We start from the raw sequence: 13,298 nt of genomic DNA on the forward strand, positions 1-13,298 counted from the left end.
GCAAACAACTTTGAGCTTAAGCCTCAATTAGTTTCTCTAATGCAACAGAATTGCAAGTTACATGGACTTCCATTGGAAGATCCTCATCAGTTCTTAGCTGAATTCTTGCAAATCTGTGACACTGTCAAGACTAATGGGGTTGACCCTGAGGTCTACAGACTTATGCTATTCCTTTTTGCTGTAAGAGACAGAGCTAGGACATGGTTGGACTCACAACCTAAAGAAAGCCTGGACTCATGGGAAAAGCTAGTCAATGCCTTCTTGGCAAAGTTCTTTCCACCTCAAAAATTGAGTAAGCTTAGAGTGGAAGTCCAAACCTTCAGACAGAAGGATGGAGAATCCCTCTATGAAGCTTGGGAAAGATACAAACAATTGATCAGAAAATGTCCTTCTGACATGCTTTCTGAATGGAGCATCATAGGTATTTTTTATGATAGTCTCTCTGAACTATCTAAGATGTCTTTGGATAGCAATGCAGGAGGATCTCTTCATCTGAAGAAGACGCCTACAGAAGCTCAAGAGCTAATTGAAATGGTTACAAATAACCAATTCATGTACACTTCTGAAAGGAATCCTGTGAACAATGGGACTAATCAGAAGAAAGGAGTTCTTGAGATTGATACTCTGAATGCCATATTGGCTCAGAATAAAATATTGACTCAACAAGTCAATTTGCTTTCTCAAAGTCTGTCTGGAATGCAAAGTGCACCAAGCAGTACTAAGGATGCTTCATCTGAAGAAGAAGCCTATGATCCTGAGAACCCTTCAATGGAAGAGGTGAATTACCTAGGAGAACCCTATGGAAACACCTATAATTCTTCATGGAGAAATCATCCAAATTTCTCATGGAAAGATCAACAGAGACCTCAACAAGGTTTCAACAACAATAATGGTGGAAGAAACAGGTTTAGCAATGGCAAGCCTTTTCCATCATCTTCTCAGCAACAGACAGAGAATTCTAAGCAGAACCCCTCTGACTTAGCAACCATGGTCTCTGATCTAATCAAAACCACTCAAAGTTTCACGACTGAAACAAGGTCCTCCATTAGGAATTTAGAGGCACAAGTGGGACAGCTGAGCAAGAAAATTACTGAACTCCCTCCTAGTACTCTTCCAAGTAATACAGAAGAAAATCCAAAAGGAGAGTGCAAGGCCATCAACATGGCCGAATTTGGAGAGGAAGGAGAGGCAGTGAACGCCACTGAGGGAGACCTCAATGGACGTCCACTGGCCTCCAATGAGTTCTCCAATGAGGAACCATGGGAATCTGAGGCTCAAAATGAGACCATAGAGATTCCACTAGACTTACTTCTGCCATTCATGAGCTCTGATGAGTATTCTTCCTCTGAAGAGGATGAGTATGCCACTGAAGAGAAAGTTGCTAAATACCTTGGAGCAATCATGAAGCTAAATGACAAGTTATTTGGAAATGAGACTTGGGTGAACAAACCTCCTTTGCTCACCAAAGAACTGGATGACTTGTCTAGGCAAAAATTACCTCAAAAGAGGTAGGACCCTGGGAAGTTCTCCATACCTTGTACCATAGGCACCATGACCTTCAAGAAGGCTCTGTGTGACTTAGGGTCAAGTGTAAACCTCATGCCTCTCTCTGTAATGGAGAAGCTAGGGATCTTTGAGGTACAAGCTGCAAGAATCTCACTAGAGATGGCAGACAATTCAAGAAAACAAGCTTATGGACTTGTAGAGGATGTTTTGGTAAAGATTGAAGACCATTACATCCCTGCTGATTTCATAGTCCTAGAAACTGGGAAGTGCATGGATGAATCTATCATCCTTGGCAGACCCTTCCTAGCCACAGCAAAGGCTGTGATTGATGTTGATGGAGGTGAACTGATCATTCAAGTGAATGAAGAATCCTTTATGTTTAAGGCTCAAGGATATCCCTCTGTCACCATGGAGAGGAAGCATGAAGAGCTTCTCTCAAATCAGAGTCAAACAGAGCCCCCACAGTCAAACTCTAAGTTTGGTGTTGGAAGGCCACAACCAAACTCTAAGTTTGGTGTTGAACCCCCACATTCAAACTCTAAGTTTGGTGTTGGGAGGTTCCAACATTGCTCTGAGCATTTGTGAGGCTCCATGAAAGCCCTCTGTCAAGCTACTGATATTAAAGAAGCGCTTGTTGGGAGGCAACCCAATGTCATATTTTATCTATTTTCCTTTGTTATTTTATGTTTTCTGTAGGTTGATGATCATGAGAAGTCACAAAATCAATTGAAAAAGCAAAAACAGAATAAAAAACAGGAAGAAAAATAGCACACCCTGGAGGAAGAACCTACTGGCGTTTAAACGCCAGTAAGGCTAGCAGGTGGGCGTTTAACGCCTAGTCTGGCACCATTCTGGGCGTTTAACGCCAGAAAGGGGCACCAGACTGGCGTTAAACGCCAGGAAAGGGCAAGAACCTGGCGTTAAACGCCAGAAATGGGTACCAGCCCGGCGTTTAACGCCAGAATTGGCTCAAAACGCATCTTTGCATGCCATTTGGTGCAGGGATGACTTTTCCTTGACACCTCAGGATCTGTGGACCCCACAGGATCCCCACCAACCCCCACCACCCTCTTTCTTCTTCACCCATTCACCAATCACCTCAATACCTCTTCCCCAAAAACCCTTCACCTATCAAATCCCATTATTCTCTTCACCACTCACATCCATCCTTCATAAAACCCCACCTACCTCACCATTCAAATTCAAACCACTTTCCCTCCCAAACCCACCCATAATGGCCGAACCACAAAGCCATCTCCCTCTCCTCTATTTCTTCTTCTTCTACTCTCTTCTTTCTTTTTTGCTCGAGGACGAGAAAACCTTTTAAGTTTGGTGTGGTAAAAGCATTGCTTTTTGTTTTTCCATAACCATTTATAGCATCCAAGGCCGGAGAAACCTCTAGAAAGAGGAAAGGGAAGGCAAAAGCTTCCACCTCCGAGTCATGGGAGATGGAAAGATTCATTTCAAGGGTGCATCAAGACCACTTCTATGAAGTTGTGGCCTTGAAGAAGGTGATCCCCGAGGTCCCTTTCAAACTCAAAAAGGGTCAACTTTGATCAAAGGTTGGACCAAGTCCTCATAAAAATTTGTGAAGAGGGCGCTCAATGGAAGAGAAATTCAAGAGGGAAGCCGGTTCAATTGAGAAGGCATGACCTCAAGCCCGTGGCTAGAGGATGGTTGGAGTTTATCCAACGCTCAATCATTCCCACTAGCAACCGGTCCGAAGTTACTCTAGACCGAGCCATCATGATCCATAGCATCATGATTGGAGAAGAAGTGGAAGTTCATGAGGTTATAGCCCAAGAACTTTATAAGGTGGCGGACAAGTCCTCTACCTTGGCAAGGTTAGCCTTTCCTCACCTCATTTGTCACCTCTGTTATTCAGTTGGAGTTGACATAGAGGGAGACATCCCCATTGATGAGTTGTCAATCTGGCGTTAAACGCCCAGAAGGTGCTTCTTTCTGGCGTTTAACGCCCAGAAGATGCTCCTTTCTGGCGTTTGACGCCCAGAAGGCTACCCTTACTGGCGTTGAACGCCCAGTGGGTGCTTCTTTTGGGCGTTCAACGCCCAAAATGTTTCTTACTGGCTTTTTCACGCCAGTGAGCTTCCAATTTCCCTTATAACTCTGTGAATCCAATTAATTGCTATTTTTACCCTTTGAAGATACTTGGACATATACCTGTAAAAAAAGAAAATTTATATAATTAGTAAATAAACTTTGTAAATGGCTGGGTTGCCTCCCAGCAAGCGCTTCTTTAATGTCATTAGCTGGATCATTACTGAGTTTTAATTAAGTCTCAGTTTTGAGCATTCTTGCTCAAAATTGCCTTCAAGATAATGTTTGACTCTTTGTCCATTAACAATGAACTTTTTGTTAGAGTCATTATCCTGAAGCTCTATGTATCCATATGGTGATACGTTTGTAATGACATATGGACCTCTCCACCGGGATTTTAATTTCCCGGGGAATAATTTGAGCCTAGAGTTAAATAGCAGAACTTTCTGCCCCGGCTCAAAGACTCTGGATGACAATTTCTTATCATGCCATTTTTTCGCTTTCTCTTTGTAAATCTTTGCATTTTCGAAAGCATTGAGTCTAAATTCCTCTAGCTCATTTAACTGGAGCAATCATTTTTCTCCGGCTAGCTTGGCATCAAGGTTCAGGAATCTGGTTGCCCAATAGGCCTTGTGTTCCAGTTCCACTGGCAAGTGACATGCCTTTCCATACACAAGCTGGTATGGAGAGGTCCCTATGGGGGTCTTGAATGCTGTTCTGTATGCCCACAGAGCATCATCCAAGCTTCTTGCCCAATCCCTTCTACGGTTAATTACAGTCCGTTCCAGGATTCATTTGAGCTCTCTATTTGAGACTTCAGCTTGCCCATTAGTTTGTGGATGATATGGAGTAGCTACCCTGTGGCTAACTCCATAACGAACCAGAGCAGCATAAAGCTGTTTATTGCAGAAATGAGTGCCCCCATCACTAATTAGCACTCTAAGGATACCAAATCTGCTGAAGATGTGTTTCTGGAGGAATTTTAACACTGTTTTAGTGTCATTGGTGGGTGTTGCAATAGCCTCCACCCATTTGGATACATAATCCACTGCCACCAGAATATAAGTGTTTGAGTATGATGGTGGGAAGGGTCCCATGAAGTCAATGCCCCATACATCAAACAACTCAATCTCTAAGATCCCTTGCTGAGGCATGGCGTAATTGTGAGGTAGATTGCCAGATCTTTGGCAATTGTCACAATTAAGTACATACACTCGGGAGTCTTTATAGAGAGTAGGCCAGTAGAAGCCACTTTGGAGGACTCTTGTGGCTGTTCGCTCACTTCCAAAGTGTCCTCCATACTGTGATCCATGGCAGTGCCATAGGATCTTCTGTGCTTCTTCCTTAGGCACACATCTACGGATTACTCCATCTGCACATCTCTTAAAGAGATACGGCTCATCCCAAAGATAATACTTTGCATCCGTGATCAGCTTCTTTATTTGCTGTCTACTGTACTCTTTGGGTATAAATCTCACTGCCTTGTAGTTTGCAATGTCTGCAAACCATGGCACTTCCTGGATGGCATAGAGTTGCTCATCTGGAAAGGTTTCAAAAATCTCAGTGAGAGGCAGGGACGCCCCTTCCACTGGTTCTATTCGGGACAGGTGATCTGCTACTTGATTCTCTGTTTCTTTTCTGTCTCTTATTTCTATATCAAACTCTTGCAGGAGCAGCACCCATCTTATAAGTCTGGGTTTTGAATCCTGCTTTGTGAGTAGATATTTAAGAGCCGCATGATCTGTATACACAATCACTTTTGATCCTACTAAATAGGATCTGAATTTGTCAATGGCGTAAACCACTGCAAGTAGCTCTTTTTCTGTGGTTGTGTAATTTTTCTGTGCATCATTTAAAACACGGCTGGCATAGTAAATGACGTGCAGAAGCTTGTCATGCCTTTGTCCCAACACTGCACCAATGGCATGGTCACTGGCATCACACATTAATTCAAATGGCAATGCCCAGTTTGGTGCAGAGATGATTGGTGCTGAGACCAATTTAGCTTTCAGGGTCTCAAATGCCTGTAGACACTCTTTATCAAAGATAAATGGCGTGTCAGCAGCTAGCAGGTTGCTTAGAGGTTTGGCGATTTTTGAAAAATCCTTTATAAACCTCCTGTAGAATCCTGCATGCCCCAGAAAGCTTCTGATTGCCTTAACATTGGTGGGTGGTGGTAATTTTTCAATTACTTCCACTTTAGCTTGATCCACCTCTATTCCCTTGTTTGAGATTTTGTGCCCAAGGACAATTCCTTCAGTCACCATAAAGTGACACTTCTCCCAGTTTAAAACCAGGTTGGTCTCTTGGCATCTCTTTAAAACAAGTGCTAAATGGTTAAGGCAGGAGCTGAAGGAGTCTCCAAACACTGAAAAGTCATCCATAAAGACTTCCAGAAACTTTTCCACCATATCAGAGAAAATTGAGAGCATGCACCTCTGAAAGGTTGCAGGTGCATTGCACAGGCCAAATGGCATCCTTCTGTATGCAAATACTCCTGATGGGCATGTGAATGCCGTTTTCTCCTGATCCTGTGGATCTACTGCAATTCGATTATAACCTGAATATCCATCCAGGAAGCAGTAGTATTCATGACCTGCTAGTCTTTCTAACATCTGGTCTATGAATGGTAAAGGAAAATGATCCTTTCTGGTGGCTGTATTGAGTCTTCTGTAATCAATACACATGCGCCACCCAGTAACTGTTCTTGTAGGAACCAGTTCATTTTTTTCATTATGAACCACTGTCATGCCACCTTTCTTAGGGACGACTTGGACAGGGCTCACCCAGGGGCTGTCAGAAATAGGATAAATAATCCCAGCCTCTAGTAATTTAGTGACCTCTTTCTGCACTACTTCCTTCATGGCTGGGTTCAGCCGCCTTTGTGGTTGAACCACTGGCTTGGCGTCACCCTCCAGTAAGATCTTGTGCATGCATCTAGCTGGGCTAATGCCCTTAAGATCACTGATGGACCACCCAAGAGCTGTCTTGTGTGTCCTTAGCACTTGAATTAGTGCTTCCTCTTCCTGTGGCTCTAAGGTAGAGCTTATGATTACAGGAAAGGTATCACCTTCTCCCAAGAATGCATATTTTAGGGAAGGTGGTAATGGTTTGAGCTCGGGTTTAGGAGGTTTCTCCTCTTCCTGAGGGATTTTCAGAGGTTCTACTATTTTCTCTTACTCCTCCAGATCAGGCTGGACGTCTTTAAAGATGTCCTCTAGCTCTGATTCGGGACTCTCAGCCATATTGACCTCTCTTACCAGAGAGTCAATAACATCAACACTCATGCAGTCATTCGGGGTGTCTGGATGTTGCATGGCTTTGACAACATTCAATTTGAACTCCTCCTCATTGACTCTCAAGGTTACTTCCCCTTTTTGGACGTCAATGAGGGTTCGGCCAGTTGCTAGGAAAGGTCTTCCTAGAATGAGAGTTGCACTCTTGTGCTCCTCCATTTCCAGCACCACAAAGTCAGTAGGAAAGGCAAATGGCCCAACCTTGACAATCATGTCCTCAATCACGCCTGATGGGTATTTAATGGAGCCATCAGCAAGTTGAAGACATATCCTGGTTGGTTTGATTTCTTCAGTTAAACCAAGCTTTCTGATAGTAGATGCAGGTATTAGGTTAATACTTGCCCCAAGATCACATAAAGCTTGCTTGGTGCAAGTGCCCTCTAATGTGCATGGTATCATAAAGCTCCCAGGATCTTTAAGCTTCTCAGGTAAGCTTTTCAGAATGACTGCACTGCATTCTTCAGTGAGGTAAACTTTTTCAGTTTCCCTCCAGTCCTTCTTATGACTTAAGATCTCTTTCATGAACTTAGCATAAGAGGGTATTTGCTCAAGTGCTTCTGCAAACAGAATCTTTATTTCAAGAGTCCTGAGATAGTCTGCAAAGCGGGCAAATTGCTTATCTTGTTCCGCTTGGCGGAGTTTTTGAGGATAAGGCATTTTGGCTTTGTATTCCTCAACCTTAGTTGCTGCAGGTTTATTACCTACAGAAGTGGGTTGGGGAGCCTTCTTAGAAGGGTTGTTATCAGCACTTGTATGTGACTGATTACCTACTGGCATTTGACTGCCAGTGGTAGGAGCTGGAGTGGCGTTAGACGCCACTTCCTTGTTTGTCACTGGCGTTTGAACGCCAGAACCATGCTCCCTTTGGGCGTTCAACGCCGGATTCATGCTTGTTTCTGGCGTTGAACGCCAGGAATGAGCATGGTCTGGGCGTTCAGCGCCAGCTTTATTCCTCTCTGGGCTCTGATTGTCCTCAGAGGGATTTTGAGTATCCATCTGTTCATTTCTTGGTTTCCTGCTGCTTTGAAGTGAGGTATTTAATGTTTTCCCACTTCTTAATTGAACTGCTTGACATTCTTCTGTTATTTGTTTTGACAGTTGCTTTTCTGTCTGCTTTAATTGTGCTTCCATGTTCCTGTTGGCCATTCTTGTTTCCTGTAATATTTCCTTGAATTCAGCTAGCTGCTGAGTTAGAAAGTCTAATTGCTGATTGAATTCATTAGCCTGATCCACCGGACTGAGTTCAGCAGTTACTGTTTTAGCTTCTTCTTTCATGGAAGATTCACTGCTTAGGTACAGATGTTGATTTCTGGCAACTGTGTCAATAAGCTCTTGAGCCTCTTCAATTGTTTTTCTCATATGTATAGATCCACCAGCTGAGTGGTCTAGAGAAATCTGAGCTTTTTCTGTAAGCCCATAGTAGAAGATGTCTAATTGCACCCATTCTGAAAACATTTCAGAGGGGCATTTCCTTAGCATCTCTCTGTATCTCTCCCAGGCGTCATAAAGGGATTCATTATCTCCTTGTTTGAAGCCTTGGATGCTTAGCCTTAGCTGTGTCATCCGTTTTGGAGGGAAATAGTGATTCAGGAATTTTTCTGACAGCTGCTTACATGTTTTTATGCTGTTCTTAGGCTGGTTATTTAACCACCTCTTAGCTTGATCTTTTACAGCAAATGGAAACAATAATAATCTGTAGACATCCTGATCCACTTCCTTATCATGTACTGTGTCAGCAATTTGCAAAAATTGTGCCAGAAACTCTATAGGTTCTTCATGTGGAAGACCAGAATACTGACAGTTTTGCTGTACCATGATAATGAGCTGAGGATTCAACTCAAAGCTACTAACTCCAATGGAGGGTATACAGATACTACTCCCATATGAAGCAGTAGTGGGGTTAGCATATGACCCCAGAGTCCTCTTGGACTGTTCATTCCCATTTAATTCCATATTGGAATAAAAGAAATGGTATATATGTTGATATTATTTATTTTATAAAAATTAAATTTTTTTTTAAAATAAAATAAAAACAAAATGAATAAAAGAAAGTGGAAATATTTTGAAATTGAAAATTGAATTTTTATATAAGATTTTCGAAAAATGTAGTTCAAAATTAGTTAGAAAATTTTGAATTTTGAATTTTATGATGAAAGAAAAAAAAACACACAAAAGACACAAGACTTAAAATTTTTAGATCCAATGCTCCTTATTTTCGAAAATTTTTGGAGGGAAAACACCAAGGAATACCAAACTTAAAAATTTTAAGATCAAGACACAAGAAAAACTCAAGAACACCTTGAAGATTCACAAGAACACCAAGAACAAAAGGAAGAACACCAAACTTAAAATTTTTAGAAAACTTTAATAAAATTTTCGAAAATTATGAAAGATTAACAAGAAAACACCAAACTTAAAGTTTGGCACAAGATTAAATCAGGAAAAATTATTTTTGAAAAAGGTTCCAAAGGGTATAACCAATTATCAAGAACAACTTAAAAATCAAGGAAGAACCAAGAACACTAACACGAGAATTTTAGAGAAAATATAAAATATGCAATTAACACCAAACTTAGAATAAGACACTAAACTCACGAAAAAGATTAACAATTAATTAAGAAAAATAATATTTTTGAAAAGAAATTTTTGAGAATAAACTATCCTATCAGAATTTGATGACTCTATAACAACAAAAGGAATTATTCCTAATCTAAGAAATAAAATAAGCCTTCAATTGTCCAAACTCAATAATCCCCGGCAACGGCGCCAAAAACTTGGTGCACGAATTTGTAATCCGCACAACTAACCAGCAAGTGCACTGGGTCGTCCAAGTAATACCTTACGTGAGTAAGGGTCGATCCCACGGAGACTATTGGTTTGAAGCAAGCTATATCTATTTTATTATTCTTAGTCAGGAAGCCAATAGGATTAAAAGTGAAATTACTAGATTTGATTATAAAAATAAAAGAGAATAACAGTGTTACTTGTTGTGCAGTAATGAGAAATATGTTGGAGTTTTGGAGATGCTTTGTCCTTTGAACTTCAACTCTTCCTTGAATTCCTTCAACACACGAAAAGTCCCTTCCATGGCAAGCTCTATGTAGGGTGTCACCGTTGTCAATGGCTACCTCCCATCCTCTCAGTGAAAACGTTCCTATGCTCTGTCACAGCACGGCTAATCATCTGTCGGTTCTCAATCAGGTTGGAATAGAATCCATTGATTCTTTTGCGTCTGTCACTAACGCCCAGCCTTCAGGAGTTTGAAGCTCGTCACAGTCATTCAATCCCAGAATCCTACTCGGAATACCACAGACAAGGTTTAGACTTTCCGGATTCTCATGAATGCCGCCATCAATCCGGCTTATACCACGAAGATTCAGCGTAATGAATCTAAGAGATACTCATTCAGTCTGATGTAGAACGGAGGTGGTTGTCAGGCACACGTTCATGGTTTGGGGAAGGTGATGAGTGTCACGGATCATCACCTTCTCCACAATTAAGCGCGAATGAACATCTTAGATAAGAACAAGCGTGTTTGAATGGAAAAATAACGGAATTGTATTAGTTCATCGAGACGCTGCAGAGCTCCTCACCCCCAACAATGGAGTTTAGAGACTCATGCCGTCAAAAAGTATGTAATTCAGATCTGAAAATGTCATGAGGTACAGAATAATTCTCTAAAAGTTGTTTTTATAGTAAACTAGTATCCTAGGTTTACAGAATATGAGTAAACTAAGATAATTGGTGCAGAAATCCACTTCTGGGGCCCACTTGGTGTGTGCTGGGGCTGAGACTAAAGCTATCCACGAGTTGAGGCTTTTCTTGGAGTTGAACTCCAAGTTATGACGTGTTTTGGGCGTTCAACTCCGGATCATGACGTTTTTCTGGCGTTTAACTCCAGACAGCAGCGTGTACTTGGCGTTCAACGCCAAGTTACGTCGTCAATCTTCGTGCAAAGTATGGACTATTATATATTGCTGGAAAGCCCTGGATGTCTACTTTCCAAGGCCGTTGAGAGCGCGCCAATTGGACTCCTGTAGCTCCAGAAAATCCATTTCGAGTGCAGGGAGGTCAGGATCCAACAGCATCAGCAGTCCTTTTTCAGCCTAAGTCAGATTTCTGCTCAGCTTCCTCAATTTCAGCCAGAAAATACCTGAAATCAAAGAAAAATACACACACTCATAGTAAAGTCCAGAAATATGATTTTTGCTTAAAAACTAATAAAATTCTATTAAAAACTAATTAAAACATACTAAAATCTACATGAAATTACCCCCAAAAAGCGTATAAACAATCCGCTCATCAGACACTCATCATCATTCTCAGCTATGAAGGTGTGACTGACAACCACCTCCGTTCTACCTTAGATTGGGTGAATATCTCTTGGATTCCTGATACACAACGCATGGTTGATCGCCTGACAACCGAGTGCTCGCCTAACAAACGAGCCAGCCATTCCGTGAGATCAGAGTCTTCGTGGTATAGGCAAGAACTGATGGCGGCATTCAAGAGAATCCGGAAGGTATAACCTTGTCTGTGGTATTCTGAGTAGGATTCAATGATTGAATGACTGTGACGTGCTTCAAACTCCTGAGGGCGGGGCGTTAGTGACAGACGCAAAAGAATCACTGGATTCTATTCCGGCCTGATTGAGAACCGACAGATGGATAGCCGTGCCGTGACAGGGTGCGTTGAACATTTTCACTGAGAGGATGGGAGGTAGCCACTGACAACGGTGAAACCCTTGCATAAGCTTGCCATGGAAAGGAGTAAGAAGGATTGGATGAAGACAGTAGAAAAGCAGAGAGACGGAAGGGAAAAAGCATCTTCATACGCTTATCTGAAGCTCTTACCAATGAATTACATAAGTATCTCTATCTTTATCTTTTATTCATATTTCATCTATAACCATCTGAGTCTGCCTGACTAAGATTTACAAGGTGACCATAGCTTGCTTCATACCAACAATCTCCGTGGGATCGACCCTTACTCGCGTAAGGTTTATTACTTGGACGACCCAGTGCACTTGCTGGTTAGTTGTGCGGAGTTGTGATAAAGAGTTGAGATTGCAATGAGCGTACCATGTTGATGGCGCCATTGATGATCACAATTTCGCACACCAGCAGTGTATCGATCCTTGGCTCCATAGGAAAACATCATGCCCGGTGTGCAAGTCATCTATCACCTAATTTACCGCTGGTTTCAAATGGATAATTTCTTATTCTACTACAGAATGTTGGCTGTCCTATTTTGGTCTGAGGTATAGCAATGGATGATAATATATTCCCATTAGTTCATAAGTAATAGAAATGCTTCCTTTTTTCAGTATGCTGTTACTATCTGGCCTGTTAGATATATAAAAAGTGAATATAAAGGGTCTAAAACTTACAAGTTGGTGTTTTGTTTCTAAACTGCTCTGAGATATGATTCATTTTGCGGTATGCATATATAGGTAACTATTTTGATTCATAGTCTTGTAAGATGTAATTGATCACTTGCAGGTCCTAATGAAGTCTGCCAAACCAGTGGCAAGTCTGAAGGCCGCAATTTTTTCCCCATGACAGATTAGTTACAAATATACCTGGTTGATGGGGCTACATAGGTATATACTGAGATTTAGACTTAGTAAATTTGTATCACACTATTAAGGGCCTGCTTACTTTTCTACTTTTTGGAGGCATGCTACTGTTCATATATAATATCTTGTGATGCCTAGTGCAGTTTCATGAAACTAGTCATCACATCACATTTATGATTTATCTCGCGTTACTTGATGAACAAACCCTTTAATTTATGCCACTTACTTGTGATTGATATTTACTTGATTATGTGCTCTACACATACATGTGTATCACTTGTTTTGGCATTTTAAATTGTTGAGAAGTGAATACAAACTTGCTTGTTTTGAAAATTTAGAAACTTTTTGAACTTAAGGAACTTTTGACTATGCACCTAACTTTTTGTTTCGGTTTTTCTTATTTACAGGAGTGCTAAAATGGTGACCACATGCTACTTTGAGAGCTCAAGAATATTTTGATTCATAGTGACACTAATCTATGTTAGAACTTTTAGCTTTTGGTTGAACTTTTATGTTAGAACTTTTATGTTTTGATTGAACTAATCAATGTACTCACTAGCTAATGTTATTTTGTTTCAAGACAATTTTAACTAAAAGGATCTTGTTTGACTTATGTATGTTTTTGCATATTATATACATGTAAACTTGCTTATTAAAATCGTTAATATATTAGTTAATTTAAAAAATAATTTAGTAAATTATGCATGTAATTTGTAATAAAAAAAGTTGTTATAAAATAATTAATTTGCTTTCGTAACTAAAGAAAAAAATGTTACAAAATCATGTTACATTTTGTAACAAAATTTTTTGATAGGAAAAAAATTGACTGTCACGAAAAATACCTTCAAGATCAAAATTTA

The 13,298-nt window shown here is 40.8% G+C and overlaps 1 non-coding gene across 1 annotated transcript; it reads right to left on the reverse strand.

Moving 5' to 3' along the window:
• Positions 1 to 294: 294 nt before the first annotated feature.
• Positions 295 to 402, reverse strand: LOC130972684 (small nucleolar RNA R71). The gene has a single exon (XR_009083848.1). It is a non-coding gene; the product is annotated as a small nucleolar RNA R71 (small nucleolar RNA).
• Positions 403 to 13,298: the final 12,896 nt, after the last annotated feature.

The sequence above is a fragment of the Arachis stenosperma genome, chromosome 3, assembly GCF_014773155.1.
Source record: "Arachis stenosperma cultivar V10309 chromosome 3, arast.V10309.gnm1.PFL2, whole genome shotgun sequence".
Lineage (NCBI taxonomy): Eukaryota > Viridiplantae > Streptophyta > Magnoliopsida > Fabales > Fabaceae > Arachis > Arachis stenosperma.